This window comes from Balaenoptera ricei, chromosome 21 (assembly GCF_028023285.1).
Source record: "Balaenoptera ricei isolate mBalRic1 chromosome 21, mBalRic1.hap2, whole genome shotgun sequence".
NCBI lineage: Eukaryota > Metazoa > Chordata > Mammalia > Artiodactyla > Balaenopteridae > Balaenoptera > Balaenoptera ricei.
Window position 1 is genome coordinate 2,263,288 of NC_082659.1, and position 18,787 is coordinate 2,282,074.

General features: G+C 37.2%; 1 protein-coding gene across 12 annotated transcripts in view; it reads right to left on the reverse strand.

Moving 5' to 3' along the window:
* Positions 1 to 18,787, reverse strand: part of TENM3 (teneurin transmembrane protein 3) — a 2,524,603-nt gene that overhangs the window by 2,070,376 nt on the left and 435,440 nt on the right. For all 12 annotated transcript variants that reach the window (XM_059909693.1, XM_059909692.1, XM_059909687.1 and 9 more), the window contains one exon: positions 12,238 to 12,274. The gene's annotated coding sequence lies outside the window, so the exon portion shown is untranslated. The remainder of the gene's footprint in view (positions 1 to 12,237; positions 12,275 to 18,787) is intronic.

Genomic DNA, 18,787 nt, shown 5'->3' on the forward strand with positions numbered 1-18,787 from the left:
TAGGGGGCTTGCCTGGAACCACAAAATTGGCTAGAGCTTGGAGTTGGCGCTATGTCCTCACCTGGCTGATAGGAATGTCCAGAGGAAATCGTGTCTGCTTGTCCAAAAATAAAAATAATAAAAATAAAAATAAAAAGAGCAGAAAGAAATCTTGTAGGTCTTTCAAACAAGAAATGAATATAGGTGTTCCAGTGGCAATATCTTTGTTGCTACAAATGTACAGATGGCTATGTACGCTCGTACAATGTAAATCCAGTCGTTGAAGTGAGCTGAAAACCCAGAATTCTGGATGTTCAAGATGACCCATGGCCTATAGTAAGCAAAGTCGAACATTAATTTATGACTAGTTTTAGTCTCATCCTATTTGACTACTTTTACAAATGTTTTATGAGGCACACAATATATTAGTATAAAATACATGCAATAGATCTATAAATATTCTTTTATGTTGGGTATGCATTCTTAAAATATTTTTACTAACAGAGTTCCACTGTTGACATATATACAGACACTATGGTTTATACACAAGGTGTTGATCAGCTTTATGGACAGGCTGAGATCTCTAACTGCAATTTATAGTATAACTAAAACAGTCATTGTGGGAACATTGTAAATAAATCATTAGAATGATGACAGAAATATGAATTTCTGTTACTAGCTAATGTGACTATTAGGAGGTCTGTTTGAAGGCCTAATGAGAAGAAAATGTAAATTCTTACTAATAATCCCTGACTCTTGCCCCCCTGTTATCCCAGATCAGCTTAACCTGCTATTCTGAAACTGGCAGATGGATCTATAACCTCCCAGGCTAACCCGTACATCATTTCGACAGGACCAGGCAGAAAACTGTAGACTCCTTTTTCCTGAGCCACATGATGATTCTACTTCACATTTTTACATCACCTGGCAGGTAACACAGTTTTCCCATCCATGATGTCGGTACTCACAAGCCTCTTGCTTCCTGGGATTCTATTATCCCAATTTCTCAGCAGTGATTTCAAGCACTGACTGCACTTTCCATTCACACTGTTGGTTTTCTGAGATCTTGCCTTCCTCTGTGGATTTTTTACATTCCTGAAGGATTATGACTATCCTCTCTAATCTTCAGAATGCAGGTCTCCTCCAACTAGCACTGTGGCCTGCACACAGCAGACCCTCCATCTCTGCTTGTTGATGGCTTGCTTCGTATTCTCCAATCTGACCTTCTTCCTCTCAGCCATGCCCAGGGCTTGAATGGGCTGATCTCTTTCTTCCATAGAACTCTCTTACCTTAATCCAGTGGCTACCTGAAACCCCACGAAGATTTCTCTGACTCTTTCTTCTTCATTCCTCACTACGTATTTGTAGTTTCCATTTTCTAAAACAGAATTGATTTTTAACCCATATTTGTATTCACTTCACACACTTTATTCACATCCCCATCACCAGCTCTTCTGGAAACGTTTATCTACATCGCTGAGATATAGTTAATTTAAGAAGTTATTACGGAATGTTTAAGTCCATGGTTTATGTTGGTGAATGTGAATTTGGTTTAGCAGTAATCACTTTTTCATTTAACCAATGTGTACCCTGTATTTGAGAAGAACAAACAAGCTAGTTGGTGCAGAGCTTAGGTTCTGGGGGTTAAATTTTATGCGAGGTTGTACCCAAATATCTATAATACCAAGTAGATTGAATGGTGTCTTTAAAAATACTCAATGTGTTTTCAAGTTCAAAGGAAGAAAGAGAACATACAACCAATGCTGACAAGTTTAATAACAAACAGAATGATTCGTGAAGTCCCTACTTGTGCACAGCACTTACTAAAAACTCAACACAAAAAACCTCACTCCCTGTGTTTTACAAGCATATGATGTTTTAATAATAATATTTAAGGCATAAAATAGGATAAGTATTAAACACAAATACAAATTAAATGTTAAGAGTAGTAGCAGAGAAGTGAAAGTGATGAACATTTAATATTTCTCCAGCTGTCCCTCCTTACTTACAAGTGATTTAGAGATGTGAACCACCCAGAGCAATTGGGAGTCATAAAGAACATGGGTAATAGGGGAATTCTACTGCACTGAAGCACCCTGGCATTTTGTTCAAGGAGATGTTAGGGCTTTGAAAATAATGCCATTGGTTCCCTTTAGCAAGATGTGGCTTCAACATCCATAATTCAACTTACCTGTTCCTTCAATTACAGTGATTCTGCTGAGAGGTTTGGCAACCACATTCTCCACAGGAAAACAGAATGACAGCAGAGAGAACGTTCTCAGAAAACTGCTTGCCAGCCTTCCTTCGACACTCTGTCTCACGGGCTGACTTCCGGGATAAAAGTTATTTTCATTTTAACTACTTCCCCCTACCTTTAAAATGCCATTTGCTCAAAATCTAGGAGACTAAGGTAATTAGCACTCTCTCCCCTATATTTTAACTATTTAACTGGAGATAGTTACCCAGAATTTATTCCTATTTAACATTTCATGATTGAATAGAAATGCCTATTATAGCTTCCAACCACAAGTGAGCCTTTGACAATGAGTTCTCGAAAGCGCCCTGCAGATACTTGCTCCTTTCACAAATGTGTACAGAACAAAATCCTAAGTGCATGGGAATTGAAATGCTCTGGTATGTAATATTTATGCCTTTACGGTACAGAAAAATTGGCCAAAAGCCAGTTTCTAAATAAATATTCATTGTTTCTACCCTAAAGGCACCTCGATCATATTTTACTAATAAGGATGTTGTTTAGAGGTGGCATTATAGAGGTCAGAGCCTAATGAAATAGAACTTTTATCTTGTTTCCTCCTGAAGAAGCGAGCAAGAAATTAAGACTGTACAGTTTGTTGCCTAAATGAATAGAAAGAGCCCCCAAAGTGTCAAAACAAATAATCTATGTTAATTAGTCTATGGTTGAATTGTCAGAATACTGATGCTCTAGATTTTCTAGGGCAAAAATCTAATTATAAAGGCCAACATCCCTTTGAATGTATATTTACATCTGTGTAAATGATCTGTTGAAACTATTATAAAATTACTAAAAGCTTTCTTGAAATTGTGTATTTGAAAAATATTTCACACTGTCGTTCTTTAGAAGCTTCTGAACTAATTGCACACAAACTTTTTGCTCTGGCCCATTTTCTGAACAAACCTGTTCTCATTCAGTTTTGCTACCATTTAGTAGTAAAACTTTTGTGGTCCATGCTTCTATGTGTATTTTTATCATAAGAGAAGCTACAACTGCCAACTCAAAGAAGTAAAGCATATCTGAGAACACATATGTGCTACACCATCTGCCTTGCTATTCTCCAATACCAGGCAAATCAATGGTTCTCTGTAGCTGGGCAGTGGTCTTGGTAGAGGAAAAAACTTCTGAGTTTTGAAGGCTGACATCAGAGTGGGCAACTGTATCCTCCTATAAAAGTGTCTTCTGCATCACCGAACATAATATTCTGGACTGACTTGCTGACCGAATCAACCACAGAGCTGAATTTGTCTGACATGTCCTACATTCTCAAATAATACACAGAGGTGAGGCCTGAATCAATTTCAGGGAGTTGTCAGTTTCCCCTCAAAGAGAATAATATATGATGTCAAGATTTTGTTATATGTTTTATATGACATGTGTGAAGTTATCCTGATTTACACCTACAAGTAATAAATTCTCTGTACTGAGGATAAATAGTACTCAGAAAGTTGGTTGTTTTAATATGTATGTGGTCAGGTATTTTTACTTCTGCAAAATATCTTTTCCGTGTCTGTGCATTTTGTACTTAGGGTAACACTGAGGGTTCGGTAAATTAGGTATGGAGCTAAGTAGTTTCTAGATTCTTAAATGGAGTTGCTTACATATAAGGAACACCCATATTTTAGTATCGTGTAGCTAATTCGGAACTCCAGAACTCCTTAGAGAATTTACAACTTGTCTCCTTACTTCCTTTCAAAATATTTACTTTGTGGTTGTTTTAGTTTATTTTGCATGGAATCAGAGGTTTTATTCTAGACTATTATTGCAGAGGATATAAATAATGTAACACCATTTAACATAAATATATCTTAAAATATGTTATAGTTTTAGTATAATAAATATAAAATCAAAATTACGGCACTAATGCAGCAAAAAGTTGAGTGCTATGATAAGGCTAAAAATCATTCTACGTGCTACATATGAAATGAAGTTCCATTCCCTCCAAATTTATTATCTGGAGGAATATTAAAACACTTCCAAATATCAGGAAATATAATCAATGAAAAATCAGGGATCTGTACACTACCTGAAATGGGGGTTCACAGGGGGATAATATAGGTAGAGACTGCACACAGGAAGAGTCATAGAAGACAGGCTGAAATGAGCAAGGTGCACTTTAGAATCATGAGTAGAACAGCCTTTCTGGAGCAGAGGGTCATCCTATAGGGTAGGAAGTTGACATTCAGAAAGAGAGGCTACGAAGGAGGGACATCGAATGCCAATGTAAGACCTTTAGACACGAAAAATACAGACTGTCAAGCAAGTGAAAAAAACCTTTGCAGAGATTATTTTAGCAGTGTCAAGAAAAATGGTGTGGAGTAGACTGGCAGACTGAAGGCAAAATGGTTAAAACTATGTTGCACTATATACAGTAAGAATCATATGCAACATTTATCAATAAGGAGTAATGTTGCAAAATATCTGAATCTCACAGTGAAACCAGAGGCCAAGGAGGACCTAGAAATACTCAAGCAGATCTTTCAGCAACGAATGTAAGAACTCTTCACACCTTGCTAAGGTCTGGTCTCAGTGTGCTTAGAAATTTAATCATCTTCCAGATCCTTCCGTGATTCACAGTGAAGCAGCATACATGCACATCTGGTTACATAAAGCTTTCTGTAAAGTAAGTTCCGGATTTCTAAACACTCTAGTCAAGATGTATGTTTTATTGAGAAATATTTGTATGTATCATGACCAATGCCCACATTTTTCACAGAAATTCCTGAGCTAATTTCAGGGGACAGACTACAATTTAACCTGCACACTTAATGGCTAACGGAATACATGGGAAAACTTGTAGTGGGGAAAAGGCATGGTTCAAAAATAGATATAATTCTGATCCCGAGTGCTAGGAGAATAACCACTATTAAGTGTTTCTCAAAACTTAGCAATGAATATGTCACATATGAAGCAAATTTTGACACTAACGCCTAATTTTGATTTAAATTACTTTTATTGTAATATTATTTATCTATGTATAAATAGAAAATTAGCTCTGATGACTTTTTAAAAAATTCATAAGTATAACTATAAAGCCTATACCATTCAAAATAACAGGCTTAATATATTATCACCAATGATGTTGTTTATATGAAACTAAATTGCCGCTTCGAAGCGACTGCATTGCTGAGTTTTAGCATAGAGATTTTTGTAAATTCCACACGGCTGTGTTATTATTTGTCATGGAATAACGTGCCAATTCTTTGAACAATTTTCTACGTTCTAAATATACTGAAATTTTGTTTAGCAAAGCTTTCTGGGTTTCAAATGGCTTTAACATTAACACATTATTGCAATGAACTCTCTCTCTCTTTCTCTCTCCCCCTCCTACTCTGATTTCTTATTCAATCACAGCAGTACAATTTGAAATTGCAAGGCACCCAGTATTATAAGGTGTTTAATTAGGATCTCATTGATATGTCATATCAATATTTTTTAAGATTATACAGAATGAACACTCATAGATATACAATTACTCATAAACATCTCATAGGAAATCCATGAGCCCCGGAAAATAGGTCTGAAGATGTCCAGTTTCTGAGGAAACCAAGTTTGAAACACACCCACAAAACATTAAAAGTCGTGAGGAAAAGAGGTATTTTAATGGCTTTTGTTTATTATTTGTTTTCCAGGAACAGTGATTGATTTTTGCGGTTAATCTGAGGTAGAAATTTTTACTTTTTCCTTTGCAAGAGTTGCTGCCCCCCAAATACACATCTTCCTCCGTGAGAACAGTGCTTATAATATGTATAAAGCTCTCCAGACTCTCATTCTGTAAATCTATTCTTTCTGGGCTTTTAGCCAAGACGTAGAAACATGCTGATAACTCTGGTGACAATTTCTGTATCATCTAGGTCATTATTATAGTTACAAATAAAGTACTTGACTTGTATGCAATTTATAATTCTATTTAACAACAACAACAACAAAAAGCCTGAAGTTCTGTTTTATTTCTATTTCAACTGCTTCTGTTCTTTGAGACTATAAAGACGGGCATTTACATGATCGAAGACTGGCCACAACGGTCAGTCTTATATTACTGAAGGTGGGTGAGAAAAATAAAAGGTTGAAGGGAATCATTCAACTCTTAAACATGAAGTTGCTAAAGGGCATGGTTTTTTCATTAATTCTGCAAATACTCCAGTATGGTTCATAGCTTTATCCCCCAGTGTCCTTACGCTGGATTCTCTCAGTTCTTCTGCTACCCCTTCAGGAAACGTAGCCTTCCTGAATAGGGAAGAACTGGTATTTGGGATGAGTGAAGTCTGGACAGATGTAAATTGAGTGATTTCTAGTCCATTGTCCTCCAGAGCATTGAATAGCCCTCTGCTAGCAGAGTCTCCATGGCTCCACCTGGCCTGGTTTTTAGGCATAAAGGATCTCCTATTGCTAATGAAGCCAAGTGGGTTGATGGCCTTCTGAGGAAACAAAACTGAGACTGTACACTGAGGAAACCCTAGAGTCTGGAGATCCACTGTCTCATTCTCAAGCAGTAGGACTTAAAAGTGACTGCTGAACGGCTTGAGGTACTACAGAGCTAGAACAGCCAAAGGATGATCTATAGAGAGTGTTTCTTTGATTACAAATCTGCAGCACTAATAATAAAATACCATTTGGAAACTAATTCTAGTAGTTCACTTCTGGGAATTTATCCCAAGGGATTAAAAGAGGATGTACAGATGTGCTACAGAGGTGCTTACGGCACTGCCACTAGTAATGGAAAATGGAAAACAAGGTCAACAATGTTCCATCGTGGTGTGTGTGGTGCATGAAGTTATTAGAATGTGGTAAAATGATGCTGAACGGCATGTCAGGATGTTCAAGACATACTGTAGAGCCCAATGAAAAGCAGGCAATAAAATAATTTCTGAAGTATAGCATGAGTCAATGTCCCGACTAAAAAAAGATGGCGCACTCAAGTTAGGATAATTCTCAGATGGCTTAAGAAAGGAGTACTTACAAAGATATGTGTTGTTCACAAAACCCATAGGGTTCCACAGGAGAAGGCTTATTAGCTCACCAACCCCAGTGTGGCAGGAACAAGGAAGAAGCAGTTCCTAGAACCCAGAGAGCTGTCTAGGGAAGCTGCAGTGAGAGGAACTAAGCTTTGGCTGAGGTTGCTGGGAGCAACCTTGGAAGGCGGGAGCCAGGGAAATAAAAACCTGATTCTTACTCTCCTCTCTCCTTCTGATCTTTCAGGTCTCTCACTCACGGAACCAAAAGAAGCTGGAGGGCAAAGGAGGCCTTGGTGCCTTTTGGGACAGAAAGATGGAATGAAATTCATCTATCTAAGAAAAGGACTGAAATATACCAGTACAGGTGTAGCCACATTTTTATATATAAATGGATCCATAAAGAAGTAGGAGAATACACTGAAATGCCAGTGGTAGTTTTCTCGAGGGGTGGTGTGATGGAATTATGGTGAATTTTTTTTTTCTTTAAATTCAACACTGTGCAAAGGCTACAGTTGGTACTGTTTCTACAATGAACATTTCATTGTTGAAACAGAAGTTTACCCATATTCATTTTATTATAGAATCCAAGTTTTAATATCTATACTTATTTTCAATATGAGGTTTTTATGCTGGTTTATTTGTTTAAATAAAGAAAATTAATCACTGGGAATGTTGAAGACAGGTGGTTCAGGCACTTCTCTAAATCCTTTTTTAGAGCTGAGTGAGACAAACATTTACTGCAAGGTAAACATATAAAGGCAAATAATAATATGTAAGAAAAAAAGGAATGAATGTAGAGTTTTATTCTACACAGAGTGAAACTCACTAAAACATAATCCAAAATATTTTGGTTTTTTGTGCTTTACATATTTACCCGAAACAGTGATAAAAACTTAGGTCTCATAAATATGCTAATGATCAAATTGCCAGTGAAAATAGGTCACAAGTTGGAAGGTATAAAGAAGCATAGAGCTAGATTCAGAAATGAAAGAAGTGCTATAGCCCAAGAGAACTTGATACAATGTTTTTCAGACACCTTCAAATGATTGGGAGTAATGATCAAAAATAAAAGGAAGACCACTGAACAGCGCGAGGAAACCAATGGTATGCAACGTAGGTTTTAAAAAATGTGTGCAAGAGAGGACATTCTAGATGTAAAGAAAGAGATTTTTCAGTCTTCTAGGAAAAACTGGATGACAAAAATGACATTTTTTCCACAAAGGTTAACTTTAGTTCTGAGTGCTTCTCATATAGTTACAATCCTCACAATACACAGACACTCCTGCCCAACCTATTCGAGATAAACTCATTGCTTGGATAATTACCTCGAGAATGATGCTACTCTTATGATCATTTAACCTCACTATCTGAATTTATCAAAATTAAGTTATTTTTTTAAACAATCAAGAAGCAGATAAAAGAAAACATCCATTTGGCCAATTAGGGAAAATTTCTGTTATGACAGGTATCATTGGTAAGTTTTGGGTCAAGTAGAGTGAAGCAACCCATTGGATCATTACACTCACGTAGATCAAAGAACTGAGATGAAAAAAGGTATTTGCTGGAAGCATTAGAACCCAGCAGTCACTTTTCAGTAATAATAGAAAATAAATCCACGTAAAATTTTGAGATAAAAATCAACAGATATCAATAATTTTCAATTCTTTATTATTAAAGCAGTTGGAATGACATTTAAAATTTTCTCTGGGGAATCCACCGCCTTTTTTTTTTTTTTTCTTGCCAGAATTAGTTAACTGTGCCCAACAAAATGTAAAAAGCAAGGCCTTCTACTATTTTGTCAGAAACTTAGCAATGTCATATACATATTCCATTATTTAAGCAGAGAATTCTATTTAAAAAGGAGTTTCTCATTTATCATTTGTAAAGTATTTTCTTTTTTGGCTTTTGGCTACAAAAATTTCTTTTTCAAAATCAAGCTCCCTGTCAACACTGAGTTTATCCTGGCAAGCAGCCTAGTGAAAGTCTGGCTTATTGACGAGCTGAGTCACATTACCACATGCAGGACATTTTGTTTGGTTTTCTTTTTTTCTCCTATTTCCATACATATGAATAAATCCGTAGAAGAAAAACAGCATATAAATTGCTTTTACGTGATAGAATAATGTCTGCCTACCTGGACCGTGTTGGGTGTCAGAAGGCCTAGTATTAACCCATCTTTGCTCTTCTGACGGGCCAAGTAACCTCATCCTGTTTTCTGATCAGAAACAAGATATAACACCTCCCAACCTTAATGGAATTGTTTAGCTAAGGTATATGAAAATTTGTGACAAGTAAAACAATTAAAAACATAAATTATTCTTAAGGTTTTGAAAGAAACTAATAAAATATAAGGGATTGGAGAACAGAAGAGAGGAGATTTCAAATGGATACAGAGGAAAACGTGTTTACAATTTTCAGAAGAGGACTGGATATCAATCTCTGTCAGTTTAAAGTTTTTTTATAGGCAGTGAGAGGGGAAAGAAAGAATATGAATGAGAAGTCACGCACGCACGTAGAAGCCTCACAGTAAGGACGGAGAGGAAGCAACCCTGTTTTTTATAGTTCACAGGGCTGCCTGGAAAAGACTTAATGGCCTCAGGTGATTCCCCTGCTACAGAGATCATCATATTCCCCTGTATTTAGCTTAAACCATTACAAAGCTCATTAAAATGTAAATATTACCTAGGAAGGCTATTAAACCATCTTCAACTATTTAACTATCCAATTACCCAGCAATGTTTTAATAGAAAGCATTGCAAAAAGGAGATGTTTTCCTAGATAATGGAATAAAAGAAGCAAGAACAGGGCCCTGGTCCCAAGCTTCAGCATACAATCGTCTCTTGGTATCCAAGTAGGGAATTGGTTCCAAGATCCCCTCAGATACCAAAATACACAAATGCTCAAGTTCTTTATATAAAATGGTGTAGTATTTGCATATAACCTACTGCACATCCTGCTGTATACTTTAAATTATCTCTAGATTACTTTTAATACCTAATACAATGGAAATGGTGTGTAAATAGTTGCCAGTGCACAGCAAATTCAAGCTTAGCTTTCTGGAACTTCCTGGAATTTTCTTTTCCAATGTTTTTGATATGCAGTTGGTTGAATGTGCAGATGCAGAACCCTAAGTAGGAACACTGAAGGAAAACCAAATTTTTAAGGTATCTAAAGAGCCACTCTACAATGAAAGTTGTTTGTGTTCACAAATGCTTGTTGGACAATCCCCTGGGTCTATACATGGACTCCAACAACAGAATAAAATAAAATCTTTACACAGAGTGTAGCAAGACACTACGCCTTTATGTCCGAAATGTCAATATCCTACCAAGTCAGCACAGCCAAGCCAAACTTAACATTCACAAAAGAATTACTGTTTTATCAGATAGAGCAATAAGGAGTTTGTCCATAGTAAGAGATTTACTCTTAGAAAGCAGGGAACTGACAAATCACTTTCCGGCATCTTGACAGCAATCTTGCAACACAGGTATGATTATACCCAGTTTGAAAAATAGTGAAAATGTTTCAGAGACGTTAAGGAGCTTACCTGAGGTTGCTCAGATGGTAAGAGCTGGAACAAGGTCTACAAGTGAATTTTAATTGACTCCAAAGCCTGTGTTCTTTCCACCACAGCTTGTGAGGGGGTGGGGAGTTGGAACATGTTTGAAAATTTAACTTCTTTCGGTTGTCTCTGTGCAGTGTGGTCTGAACACTGACTATAACTTAGATATCACACATTTATATAGTTAAGATTAAACATTAAAAAGACTTCGTTGTAATTTTATCATAGCTAATCCCCACTATGACAGGGAGAATTTGAACTGTGCTTTTGGAAATACCTCTTGGTCACTTATTTATGGGCTCCAACCATAACAGCACAGGACTTTGAAAAGGAACAGTGTTTTTTTCCAAAATGCATTTCTTTGCTAACTAAACAACTTGGTAAATCAGGCTAATATACCTAGATCACCAGACCACAGAAACACAAACCATATAAAGAAACAACTATTAGACGGCGAAAAGAATGATAATTTATCAATTTACTCATCTTAGCAACATAACTACGCAGAAAGTTTCTCGGTTACTATAACCCGCAGCAGGGTTCAGTGGCCCAAAGACAGTGAGTCTCTCTTGTTACAGCATCCACAAGTGTAAAAGTAAAAATGTGAAGGTAGTCGAACCAACATACAGAAACAAGTAAGATGTGGAACCAATATCAGTCAGAGAGATCGATGTGTGCTATGTAGGCTGCTGAAGGGCACCATTTGAAGACAAAGGCCATGGCTTCTCAGAGAAACACAACCTCTGTGCCAGGTACACCGTAACTAATAACCCAGCCATGACTTCACTGCCTGACGAAATGCTTCGAGAAAGGCAAGTGGAGACACAAGCCCACGATATGGTCATTTCTTGTTACACAGTAAGCACAGAATATACTATGAATATATACTAGGACTGTATTAGGACTATACTAGGATTCTTGAAATTTTAAATACTAGAATGAATCAGCAATGTAATTTATTTCATAGTTAAACCCAATATATTACTAACATTTTAAAAGTCTATGTATTCAGTAAAGAATATGTATAGTGTTATCGTCAAATAGTACTGTGAAGATACAACCATTTTTCACTTTCAAAATGACAAAGCCAACCAACCAAATAAATAATAAAGACCAGTAACAAAAATTGCAGCCATGCCCCAACTGGCTGCTAATTTCCATGAAAATTGTCCAAAAAATATCAGAACTGAAGCAAATGTAACAAAACTAAGCTGTGTTCTTTGTATCTTACTTCAACAGGTATTTCTTTTAAAGTCACCAGGTTAATTAATTATTCCTACTAAAACAGGAAAATGTGCCAGTCTGTCCTTTATATGCAATGTCTCCACCACGAACAATAATCTGGAGCTTAAGATAATTAATACTATATACCCTTGCCTTTGAACAACACAGCTGTCAGCCATGAGACTTTAAAATTAATAGGCCCTTTGAAGCTATAAATCAGAAACCATGATAATTTTATATACTATTTCTTAAAAGGCACTTACCTTTTCGAAGCAAAGCACACTTCTGACAGCAAACTGCCTGTTAAAATAAAACATATCATTTATTGGTCTCCAGTAAATAATATAAAGGATGATGCATTGTTCTACGTAGCACAATTATAGGCCAACTTTAAAAACTTTTCCTGATCTCATTTAGTTTCTTTTTTTACTAAAAATTAAAATCACCTCCTTGGTTGTAATAAATAAATGCCTCTCTGTTCAGTGCATGTGCACTGAAACCACACAAGTTAATGAGTTTCATGTTTGAGAGCAAAACAGAAATTACGGGGCACATTATCCAGGTCACGGCTATAGATTTCAGTACCTTCCATTCACTGACTGTAACGAGATGCACAAGAGTTAATGTCGATGAGGGAAGTTTTAAGGGTTAGGTGTCACAGCAAATTCTATTTTTACTAAATAAAAATAAAGCACCATCACATAGAAATTATTAATATAAGATGTACTCTTTTCAAGTTTGCATTAGTTATCTGAGCGTCTCATATACTTCTCACCGAACTGTATTAAAATCTGGGAGATTTTTTATTTACAATACTTCACAACTATCACTGAGATGAAACGAAGCCATGCTTCCACACAATATGCAGCCAAGATTGTACTTGAAACAACACTGGCTTGAATCAATATAACATTTAAACCTAATCAGAGTTTGGGACATAGTAGGAGAAACAGTAGTTGTAGAAGAAACTCCTTTGATCATACTTCCTTTCTCATAGGACCTGAATTCATTTTCTCAGAAGCGAATATGAAAAATATCAAGAATTTCCTTAGGAACTCTGTTTGCATATGTAAGACTACACACATGCACTTTTTTCTACCATCTACATTATGTCACAAATCCTGACGTTGAGGTGCCTCTAGGTACTGAAAAAAATTTTTTCTTAACTGAGTTTAATCATATCCTCAAAACAAGTTAAGATCCAAAGCCTTGCAAAATTGAAAACGCTTAGATATTCATTTGTAAACAGAGGTGGCTCCCATTGCAAAGTCATCTGAGTGCACTTGAGTGTTACATTGTCAGGACAGGAAAATCGCTTCTCACGCTAGTCCTAGCTAGACTCTCTAATGAGATTTACAGACGGGGTAGGAAGTGCTCAGAGATGGATGGAGAGCCGGTCTGAGAATGTCAACGGCTCCAGGGGTAGGCTGTGCTCCCGGAAGACCCTCTGTCACCCCTGGTGCCCCGCTGTCCCTCTGTCTGCCCCATGCAAACATCAGGCTAAATTCCCTCTCCAAAGCTGCCGCTCTCAATTATTCAGGGCAAAAGTGATTGAGAGTAAATCACACAATGTAACTATCCCCTGCCCACAGGGATGATTTCTAGGTATAAATGGAAGCATTTGATATTTATATTTATATCAAATGCTTCTATTTTGCTTTGATATAAACAGAAGCATTCAGGACAAAAAAAAGTTCAAGTCCTGTTAATTCTTGCACATCAACAGTTTACTATTCCCCAGAACCACTACAATAGCTGAACTTCCACAGTCTCTCACGATGGCTGTCATTCAGCTTGTTAGGGGGTCTCCACAACCCACTTCTGTCCACACACCTCACCCCAACCCCACTCCAATGTCCACACAGATGGCAGAGTTCTCTTTTTTATGAGTGGGTGTAGTCAAGTTTCAGCACTACTTCAATCTTTTTGTTATCACTCATAGAATGAATTTCAGAACCCCTGGTGTGGCTTCTGAGGCCCGTTGCTCTGAAGCCCGCTGACATCTCTGACTTCTCATGACACCCTCCTCTCACCACACTGCAGATACAGGTTTTTTTTTTGCTCAGATCAGCCACCCTTTTCCGCATCTTAAGTCAGGATCTTAGCCAACGCGAAAGCCAAGAAAGTCCCTCCACCTGTGTGACCCTTGACCTCACTTACAGATGTCAAACATTTTTTCCTCTAAGTCTTCCCAAGAATCCTAAACTGGATCTCTTTTGCAAAACAGCAGTTATGTTTTGCTCAGTTTCCTCTTCTCAAGCACTGCAGAGGGAAGGTTTGAGCTCTGCTTAGTTCCCCTACGGATAAAGTGAACCTAACATCTACTGTCTAAACGGGCGAACTTCTCAGACTCCAAGAGGGCGTTAAGCAGACTAGGTGCCTGTGCACTACACGTGATGCAGGATGGGTCTGAGCAAGTCCGGCCATATGACCCTCACCATGTGGAAGAAACGTTAGCATTTATGTGGATGCTAAGAAGGGCAGCCCAACTTTAACTAAAGGGAAAAACATCTAAATTGATGAGCTTTAAGGACTGATGGTTACTGACGTACCATGTTACGTAAAGTGTAAAATGTCTTCGGTGTTCCTTTCCTGTACTAAGCAGCTATCATAAAAAAAAAAAAAAAAAAATTCCCCTAAATATTTTCAAGTAAAATCAGAACAGTATGCAATGAACTTATAAAGCTGGACCCACAGCACAAATCACAGCCACCGATTACAGGCAACCCGGGCTCATTTCTGGGCGAGCCCAGAGCTGCCATCTCTCACCCTCTTATCAGCTTCTCTCTCTGTCATCAACACATTCACACCCATCAGCTTATTTCCCGCCACGGGCTGCAGCAGCTGACATTTACTCCTCCACCTGAATGTACTGATGATGGGCTGGAGGTGAGGAGAGAAGAGAGGTAGACATTCAACACTTCTAAGAGCTTTCTACCCTCCGTGTAATCAGGTCAACGCAAAATCCTCTGAGCACAACTTAGAGCAACAGACTTCCCCTCAGACCCTCAGTCGTTAAGTGAACTCTCCACAGAGAAGCGTAAATAAAGGGCTGAATATATGAGCACTGAGGTCCTTGACATTGGCCTCTTTTTAGATGTGTAGTACTCTGGTTAAGTTCCTCTCCTTGCGCGTGTGTATGTGAGAGAGAGAGGGGGGAGGTGTGCGTGGGTGGCACACACACTACTGAGGTGAGCAAGGTAATGTATTTTCCTCTCTTTGGAGATTGAAGTCAAAGTGTGAATCTTGAAGACTGAGTGGGATTTAATCAGACAGTGGCAAACGCACAGATAAAAGGCAAAGACGTGGGGGAAGCTGACAGCCTAGAGTTTTACTCAGTACATCACTTTGGCTGAATCAGAGGCAGAAAGGGGTGATGCTGAACGGCCCAAATCCTTATGCTGTGTTAAGATGTTTCTACTTCTTTAACTGAAGAACACAGAGGATTTTAAAAAGGAAGGCTGATACCATAGTTTTAATTTTGATGATCAGGTTAGCAGTATGGTAGCTGGTTACAGTTGGTGAAATAGGCCTGTTGGGAGACTTCTGATGGAATCCATAATTGAAAAGGTGAAAGACTTGATTGAGAGACTGGGGGAAGTACACAAAGGGAGAACTGAGCAACACATTCCCAAGGTATTTAGGAGGTGTAACTGACACATAGTTTTGAGCACCTGAGAACAGAGGTGTATAGAATATCTTTCCACGTTTGGTATGAGTGATGAAAGCACCCATTTCCAAATGAGTGTATCATGAAAGTAAGAAGGATGAGGAGAGAGAGAAGATGATGTGTTTGTTATCAGACTTTTTAAGGTTTCAGGTTTTTGAAGTTCAGCAAAAACTTGGTAGACTCGGCTCAACACTTTGATATACACTCTAATTTTATGATTGAGCAAATTAAAACTAAAATATATTATATCTGCTATCTCAAGGTCATACAGCCACTAGGTAGTAGAGGAAAGATTTCATTTCTACTGTCTTGACTCCAAATCCCATTCTCATTATAGAATTGGCTCTCGGCTTTTTAATCTATGCCTAAATATCACAATTTTTCATCTGTAATTTGGTGATGGTATCTCTCCCTTTGATTTACCTAAGATGTCGTGAAGTTAAAATTTAGTAACTATAAGCAGCCATCTCTCCAGTGAATGTTTCCGTTCCCTTGGTGTGAGATCCCTTTGAAACCTAATTATTGATGGACAATTACCTTTTCAAAAAATTCAAATGGTCTTGCAGCTTGGCCCTACCATTCCACATTGATTCCACTTAATTAGGGGACCACAAACCATGCCCATGTCTATGTTGATGAGGACAGTGGATATGGAGCATGAAAAGAGACCAGATGGTTCTTAACGTTGAGTTGCCTACCTAGCGAGAGAGGTTCTCTGATTCTTTTTCATTTCTGTTTCAGGCTGGCCTCTAACATCCTCTTAATGGAGATTTTTGTTTGTGCATTTCATCGCTGTTATGTGAATCTGTTGCTACTGAATACGTTGCATACCCAGCCTCTTGTGAAAATTAGCATGGTTCTTTGTGGTTATAAATAACAACTATATTCTTTTTGATAGAAAGGACAATTGAAGGGTTTTTTGGTTATCTTTTTATTCTTAAACTTTGCTCATATTGATTTATTTGGATTGTTAATCATGAAACATAAAGGATTACCTCAAATAAGAGCATGTCACGTAATGTCTATTTTGCTCTTTGCTAGAAATGGACCATTACACTGCCAAGATGCATTGTTAGAGTGATTTATTTTCCTGGGTTCCACCCTCCTCCACCCGACTATGCAGAGATATGTTAGTATATTCCTCTAAAGTATTGTATTTTCATCGAGGATAAAAAAAGAATTTGTCATGCGTACCAGAAATATTATTTATCACCGAAGTTAGTGAAAGGCTGAGACATGTTTAATCGTGCAGTGTATACAGCAATAAATCCACTTCTGGAATTTTAAGAAGTTGCATTTAGATAGAAAGAACTCTTTTACTTTAAAGCCATAAAGCCCTTTACAAAGTCAATCATATTATTTGTCAAAAGCGAGTGGCTAGAGGTTAAGGATATTGACTTGGGAATCACAATGCCTGGGTTGAAAGGGCACCTCAATACTTCTTACTGCAGTGTGACCTTCAGCAAGTTACTTCTCTCTGCCACTGATTCTTCAAATGTCAAAAGAGGAAAATAATAGTCACTATCTCATAGGGTTATTATGAGGATTAAATGAGTTAATGTATGTAAAGCATTTAGAATATGGCTGGGCACATACTTCACCCTCGATATGTTAGCTTTTATAATGATTTGAGTGACTCTATTGTTCTCCTCCTTGGAAGAGGAATTATCAAGTGATATTTATTATATAGGCTTAGGCTTTGCTGAATGTGAAATACCATAATGCCTCAATTATCCTGAACTCAGCAGAAAATCAGAGAGTGATAAAAAATATGAGTAGCAAGTAGATATCACAAATTTTATGCACAATATCTGAAATATGTTAGCTATACACAAGAGCCTCAGGTATTTTTCTTGTTTTCTTATTTTTGGTTTTTTTTTTTAAGGTCTGGCACTATGCTACAAGTGATGCAAAGATACAAGAATCTTTACCCTTAAGCAACTTGTAATCTAGTTGAAAAGGAAGTAAGAATAAATACAATATCAGGTAATATAGAATTATTTCTATGAGAAAGTGACAACAGGAGAGAGATGAGGGAAGTCATGTTATTTCTGGCAGGAAGGCAAACCTTTGGAACATTTTCCATGCTGTATAATCTTATGTGGACCCACATTGCTGTCTGGTGATATTTTTATTCAATTTTAGAATTATGAGCTCTTGCCTCTCTACAAAGTTTTAGTATCAGCCTAACAGTGAATGCCTTATTTCTAATTATTTGTACTGCTGAAAATCATAATTAGTGTAACAAACGTTTATTGAGTACCAATTAAGGTAGAGCACAGGAAGAGAGCAGCATGGAGCCTTTATTTGAGTGCCCTGAGGATAATAAGAGAATGACCAAACCATAGAAGACTCAGAATAGCCAAAGCAATCTTAAAAAACAACAAAGCTGTAGGCATCACGCTCCCTGATTTCAAATTATATTACAAAGTTATAGTAATCTAAACAGGATGGTATTGGCATGCAAATGGACATAGATCAATGGAACAAAATAGAGAGCCCAGAACAAACATGGCCAATGATTTATGAGAAAGGAGCCAAGAATATACAATGGGGAAATAAAAGTATCTTCAATAAATGGTGGTGGGAAAACTGGACAGTTACATACAAAAGAATAAAACTGGATCCCTTATTTACGGACCCCTAACCATACATAAGCAATACTTCAAAATGGATCAAAGATTTGAAGGTAAGAACTATAGCCATAAAACTCTTAGAAGAGAACAGAAGTGGTAAGCTTTTTTATTTTTTTAATTTTTTTATTGGAGTATAGTTGATTTACAATGTTGTATTAGTTTCAGGTGTACAGCAAAGTGAATCAGTTATAAATATATGCACGTCTTTTTTTTTTTTAGATTCTTTTTCCATATAGCCATTACAGAGTATTGAGTAGAGTTCCCTGTGCTATACAGCAGATTCTTATTAGTTATCCATTTTATATATAGTAGCATGTACATGTCAATCCCAATCTTCCAATGTATCCCTCCCCCCCACTTATCCCCTGGTAACCATGATTGTTTTCTACATCCATGACTCTACCTCTGTTTTGTAAATAAGTTCATTTGAACCTTTTTTTTTTTAGATTCCACATATAAGCAATATCATATTATATTTGTCTTTCTTTGTCTGACTTCACATATTTT